Genomic DNA, 6,786 nt, shown 5'->3' on the forward strand with positions numbered 1-6,786 from the left:
GCTGAGTTAGCTTTATACATTCGACAACAATGCTTTTTGTTTGTTTGTTTGTTTGTTTGTTTAAATACTATATGCCCTGATTAATAAGGTGATGTTTGCTTAGCATGAGAATTATGACTTCTTACTTCCTAGAAAATGCAAGATTGTAGAATTATTTGGTTGACAAAAACATGGAAAATCACACTTCCTAGGAAGTTCTTCCTAAATGGGGGAAGTTTGCTTAACCAAGTTTTCCTTAGTAAGTGGAACTACCTATGAGAATTTACTTCCCATATTTAACCAAACAATATCAACAATTTCATAGGAAATGCTAATACATGGAAAAAACTTCTTCCAATAAAGTTCTACTTCCCACAATCAACCAAACGACTCTAAAAAATCTATCAGACTGTCTTTTACGAGAATTAATAAGCCAAAAGAACCTCAAAAGAAAAGCAAAAAGAACAAAGAAGCTCTGCATCAACTGGATGGAAAATGTCATTTTAAAAGGTAAAGTTGATGAGATCGATTTGAAGATGTTTTGGGTTCCCAATGAACATAAGAAGACACATTATGTTCAACTGTATTATGCTGTCATCTGAAATATGCATGCAGAGTCTAGGAAAAGCACTAATTAAGTCAATGTCATTAATTAGGACCACACTAATACTAGCATTAACCCCTGCCTACTGCCTACTTGGCTAGTGGCTACTACTAAGCCTACTATTATAGCTAGGGATCCAAGGAGAAGCTAGCCTATCTAGGTCTTTGGAATCATCTTGGTTTTTATGTTGCTGTACTTGTGAGGGGTGTTCATAAAAAACCTTAAACGCAAAGAGTACCGAAAATCGAAAAAATCGGACTAAACGGGCGGTAAATTGAACCGAAGAAATAACGCAAATGATTACGGTAACCGAACTGGCATTACTAACGGTTAAACGGGTCGTTTACGGTTACAATTTTTGACAAATCAGTTAACCGAAAAAGCCGAGAATTATTTTCTTTAAAAAATTATTCAATTTAATTTAGCTGGAGGTAACAAAATCACAAAATTATAGGTAAAGTAAAAAATGTTTGTTTGTGCACCGCTAGCCCAATCAGTATACTTACTTCTTGGGCTCTTAGCCTATTAGTCCATTCTTGAAACAATGAGTAAGTGACTTAATAATTTTGTTTAAACTTGTGTAATTTTAGACGTTGTTCAGACTTATTTTTTATTGACTTGATCTTCTATCTACAAATGTTATTTTTGTAAAAAAAATAGTACGATAAATGCAATCCAAAATAAATAAAAAAAAATTCAATAGCGATTTATGGTTAACCGGATAACCATACCGAGACCGCGGTTAACTGTTTAAATGGTAACCGGTTTAAACAATACGGTTAAGATTCATGAAAATACCGAACCGAAATTTTCGATTGCCGAACCAAGCATTAACCCCTGCCTACTGCCTACTTGGCTAGTGGCTACTAAGCCTACTATTATAGCTAGGGATCCAAGGAGAAGCTAGCCTATCTAGGTCTTTGGAATCATCTTGGTTTATGTTGCTGTACCTGTGAGTAGTATTACCTGCTATGAGCTGCCATCATTTGTCTACATTCCTTGCCATTTTATTCTCTCATATTCTGTCTCCCAACTCCCCCACACAAACAAACAAAATAGTTGGTTATTTAGGTTTTGTTTTTGAATTGGCAGATCTTTGAACAGTTTTACGAGGAGGTAGGTAGAAATAGTTGTTTTTGAATTGGCGGATCTTGAACAGTTTTATGAGGAGATCGGTAGAAAAATAAAGTGATATGACGGATCTTGATCAATTTTACGAGGGGGCCGGTAGAAAAATGAAGTAATGTGGTATGAAATTATACAATTATAATCAAATTTTATGGAGAGATCGAAACTAAAAATATACTACGGAATTTTTCACCTGGGGGACCAACCTATCCAGGCCATAACTAAGAACCGCCACTACGGTGATCACAAAAAAAACATGCCCAAATCAAATAGGGCCGGGCCGGGCTTTAACACAAAAAAACATGCTCAAGTCCATAAATTTGGTGCTGGATTTGCGGGCCAGAACGAGCTTTTTCGGGCCAGGTTCGAGTTTTTTGGTACCCAAACCCGTATTTTTTCGGACCCGGTCGGATCGGGCCAGCGGCCGGGCTAGTTTTAACTTTCGGGTTTGTTTTCTTTACCTGAAATAATGTATAGAGTATTTATGAGTTGAATTTTTTTGAGGTGTGATCTTATATGGTTAGAATTTGTTTAGGTCTAATTTAGTCTGGTCTGAGATTTTTCTATGAAGAATTACAAATCTGGAGGGCTCTTTGTGATCTCGTGATAGGGTGCAAATTAAATCACCAACACATGTGTATAGTGATTATCATACATATTTAGAAGAACATTACATTATGATAAATGAAAACGAGAAATAGGACTTTATGGAATTATTAAAATAAATAAAAAACTAATATGTCCATAATCTAGGCTTGGCATTTTCTATGCACTATTATAAAATTTGCAACAACAATATCGATCAAGACAAGGCAAGGAAATCGCCCAACATGATACAGCAACAAACAACGATAACAAAATACTTGATCCATCTTTGTCCATAATCATATCCATATTTTTCAAACCTCGAATTCAAGACCTTCACAAGTTGGGTTTGATATTATTTGGCCATAAAAGTTTATTGAGTTTAACTTCATGTGTACATTAAATGATAAAAATCTTCAACATTGATGAATTCAGGATGTAAGATATTTTACACCTATCAATTTCGCAAGATCTTTTCATACAAAAAATCACTACAAGAAATTGTACCATTAAGATGGGAAATCCCGTCGCTAAAGACCAATAATCGTTGATTAAAGACGGGATTTCCTGTCGCGAATCCGTCATAAAAGGGGGCCGTCGTTAATGTAAAATCTCGTCGTTAACCCGTCGTAAAAGAAATTTGCGACGGTTCCCGTCTTTGTTTGGTTGTTAGTCTCGTCGCAAAAGGCTTTTGCGACGAGATTTTTGATTGTCGTAATTAGGTTGTCATTAAAGATATAAATTCTTGTAGTGAGTCTTGTGTGTCCCGAGTGTACAATACGCCTCTTTTTTTTTTTTTTTTTTTTACATGTTATATATCCTTACATCATTCATACTATGTACTACGTACGAAGTACTAATTAGGCCCTATTTAGTTCACCTTATTTTCATTTGTTTCACGAAAAATAAGTTCAGTTAAGTTCATATAAAATAAGTTCATAAAAAAATAAGGATTGGCCAAGTATAATCTACAACTAAAATAAGTCCGGATAAGATAAGTTCAAAAAATAGTAAAAATCAGATATATAGAACTATAGAAGGCATCCTTCGTGTCATTATACTCATTAACAAACCATAACACCATGTACTGTATTAATTAAAAATAATTTCTATTAGGAAAGAAAATTAGACAAACCCAAATCATCCATTTAAATGTTTCAAGTCATATTTCAAAAAAATAAAAAAATTAACATCACACATATTTTAAATACTAGTAGTGGTCCCTTTATTAGATATTAAAAAAGGATGTTAATGCATGAATTAACAACAAAAAAAAGTAGTTTGGACGTAAGAGTTGGAGCAAGGATTATTGTACTATTGCTTGTTAATTTGTTTCCATCTCCTTATCTACAACAAAACGACATTAATTTGGCATTAAAATTGAGCCAAGTACACCGAATATACCTAAATTCATCGAAAAATACCCAACTACAAACTCAATAGATTGATATTTGAAGTTGATATAAAGAGTCCAAGAGTGCAATTCATTTTCTAAAAAAAAAAAAGTACTATTTCGATTATTTTATTTTTAGATATAAACAAGTAACAGGTTGTCCAAGTATGACTGAGGATGTAATTTCTTCTGATTTCTGTTTAATTTTCGATGAAAACTATTAGAGAAAAGACATGTATAGAGCCATAACTGATCGTTGTTATAATAAAAACAATTACTATATATTTTATCTCACCTATACAATACGGAGTATTTAGTACACTTAATCATCCGCTAGTTGTAGATTTATAGGAGTATTATCCAACTCAATTTCTATAAATAGTCGGATAGTTAACAATACCTATTGTCACTTTTGAGTTTTGATTAACGAAAAGATTGTGTGGCTTAATTACACATGCAAAAAATATATTCTTTCATTTCGAATTATTTTTGTGTGTGGTTTTTTAAAAGATACTATGGGGGTGGAATTGAGACATGCTAGGTGGAGTATCTTGCTTTTGAGTAGTTTTAACATGGGGAGGTTAGGTGCGTTGACTGTTGATAATTGGATCCAGATTTTGACTTTATTGGATTTACAGTTATTACTTGGGTCCGTGAACGGATTCATGTTACGTTACAATTAAAAATGAACGGATGAAATATGAGATGTAACATTTTTAGTTTAGGTATTTTCATTTAAAGTTACATGTCGTTATCGAAATGTTAAGATCTGGGGAGATAAGGCAAGGAAGAGAAAAGTTCACAAACATAGCCTAGGTGAGGTTTGTTCAAAAATCAATTGACAATTTGAAGAGTACTAGTCACATCACGTAGTACTCCGTATAAAAGATGGAGAATATCCAACATACTACTAAGTACTAATTACTCCCGGCCTCCGTCTCTTTTTTGATTGCTCAATGAATATATACTTTACTTTATTAAGAATTGGATTTAGATACATGAGTTAGTAAAGTGGTCAAGTGACAAAACCAAGTGAAAACGAAGGGAAATACAGAGAGAAATCAAGTGAAAAAACTTACCAATGAAGAAACTTCACTTTATTAAGAATTGAGTTTAAATAATGCACATGAGTTAATAAAATGGTCCTATAAGGGGAATATAGAGAGAAATCAAGTGAAAAAACTTACCATTTAAGATATGGAACAATCTCAAAAGAACACCTAAAGAGGAAAACGAAGCAAATAAAAAGGGACAGATCGATGAAGTATATAAGAACTACTGGGCCGGGTTAAACCACCCATCTACTGGTGTCCGACTTGTATGTGATCAGACTCTTCTTCAACGTAAGCTGATACCTTACAACTTGACCTAAACACGAGATCATCACAGTTGTCCCTCCCATGAAGTAACCTAGTTGTGCCGTGTGCTTATAGTAAGCTTAATTAGAGTAATAAGTAGTAACTTTAAAGACTAGCTAACCCTTCACCAATAGACAATACCAACACTTATTACAAATATTAATGCAAATATTAATACAAACATAAATACAAACATAAACCATGATTTAATTCCCTAGCTAGCTAGCTGCCTCATGAGCTGTTTCTCTTTATTTCACTGTTTTTCTTCCTCTATATAAAATAATCCTCTCATTTCTTGCAAACAAATCAAACCTCCTCACATCTCTGCTAATTTTATATTTCTTTAATTCTCTTTTATTTGCCAAAAAAATATTTCTTTAATTTTCTCCTAGCCAATTAATTAATAATTTCAGTAGGTTTTCATAAATATTAATTTGTTTTTAAATTAAACAAAAAAAAATTTATTTTGAAGCAGCAACTTTTCTTGGCTTATTGTATTTGTCTTTTTCTTTTGACTTTTAAAGTAAAGCTAGGTTGATGGTTTTCCACAGAAAATACCATAATGCATGTCTTCTTCTTTTTTTTCTTTTTCTTTTTTCCTCTATTTACTTTTAGAAAAATCTCACAAATATTTTGCATAGCCAATTATTGTAAAAATAAAGTCAAAGGGTGTTTGTATAATTTTGCATGTTCATATGATTTTGTCCCCAACCATGCAATATTCACATAAAACTAACTATGCCATAATAATTATATATATAATTAATAAATAATTAATATTATAGTTTGAAGATCGATCTAAAGATATGATGTTTGTCAAGTGGTTGAATTGAAGAAGTCCTCGAGAAAGGAACAAGTGAAGCTGCCAGCATGATCTATCTATATATGGTTAGCTAGCTAATTAATTAGTAGTCTCATTAAGTATATAATTATATGCTTAATTATATAGCTAGATCATGTTATGACAGCATCACTCCTTCCTTGTTTGAGAGAAGAAAATCTATATATACACTACTCGGCTACTCGCTATGTAAGTACGTATTGCTATATCTTTCGTTCTGTCTCAATATGTCTTTCTTGTGATCATGTCTAATTAATGTTCATCTCGTGGATAAAATATACTTCATACATACTACAGCTCAGGGCCGTTTTTGGGAATTCAGAGACCCTGTTCTTATTTTTATTTTTAAATGTGGAGGCCATTTACTTAATAAAATGATTAGTAACACTAAAAAAAATGTACGTACATATGTAATATTAAGAGAATGTTGTCCCACTGATCCACAAATTAATTAAGTATATTTTATTTGCACGATTTACTATATAACCAATAATTGAGCTATGTAAGTTACCACTTATTTTTTGGGGCCCTGTGCTGGAGGTCCTATTAGACCTCCCTATAGACGGCAAGCATATTGCTATTTCTTTCAGTCACAAAACACCAATTAAGTGACTCAATTTTTAATTCGATATATATCACTACATGGAGTAATATCTAGCACGATTAATTAAAATCGTCCCAAAATTGACATGCACATCCGATTTGATTGCTTTTACTTATCACTTTACAATTTACTCAAGAGTCAAGATAATGGTTTGACTATACCTTATGTTGTCTTTGTACATATATCTCAGCTTCAAATTTAAGTAATGGTTGCATATACTAGCTACTCACTCACTAATTTGTTAATTACAAATTACTATTTAACAAATTTACATTGTATACATTGAGAGCATTA

The sequence above is a fragment of the Spinacia oleracea genome, chromosome 5 (genome assembly GCF_020520425.1).
Source record: "Spinacia oleracea cultivar Varoflay chromosome 5, BTI_SOV_V1, whole genome shotgun sequence".
Taxonomy (NCBI): domain Eukaryota; kingdom Viridiplantae; phylum Streptophyta; class Magnoliopsida; order Caryophyllales; family Amaranthaceae; genus Spinacia; species Spinacia oleracea.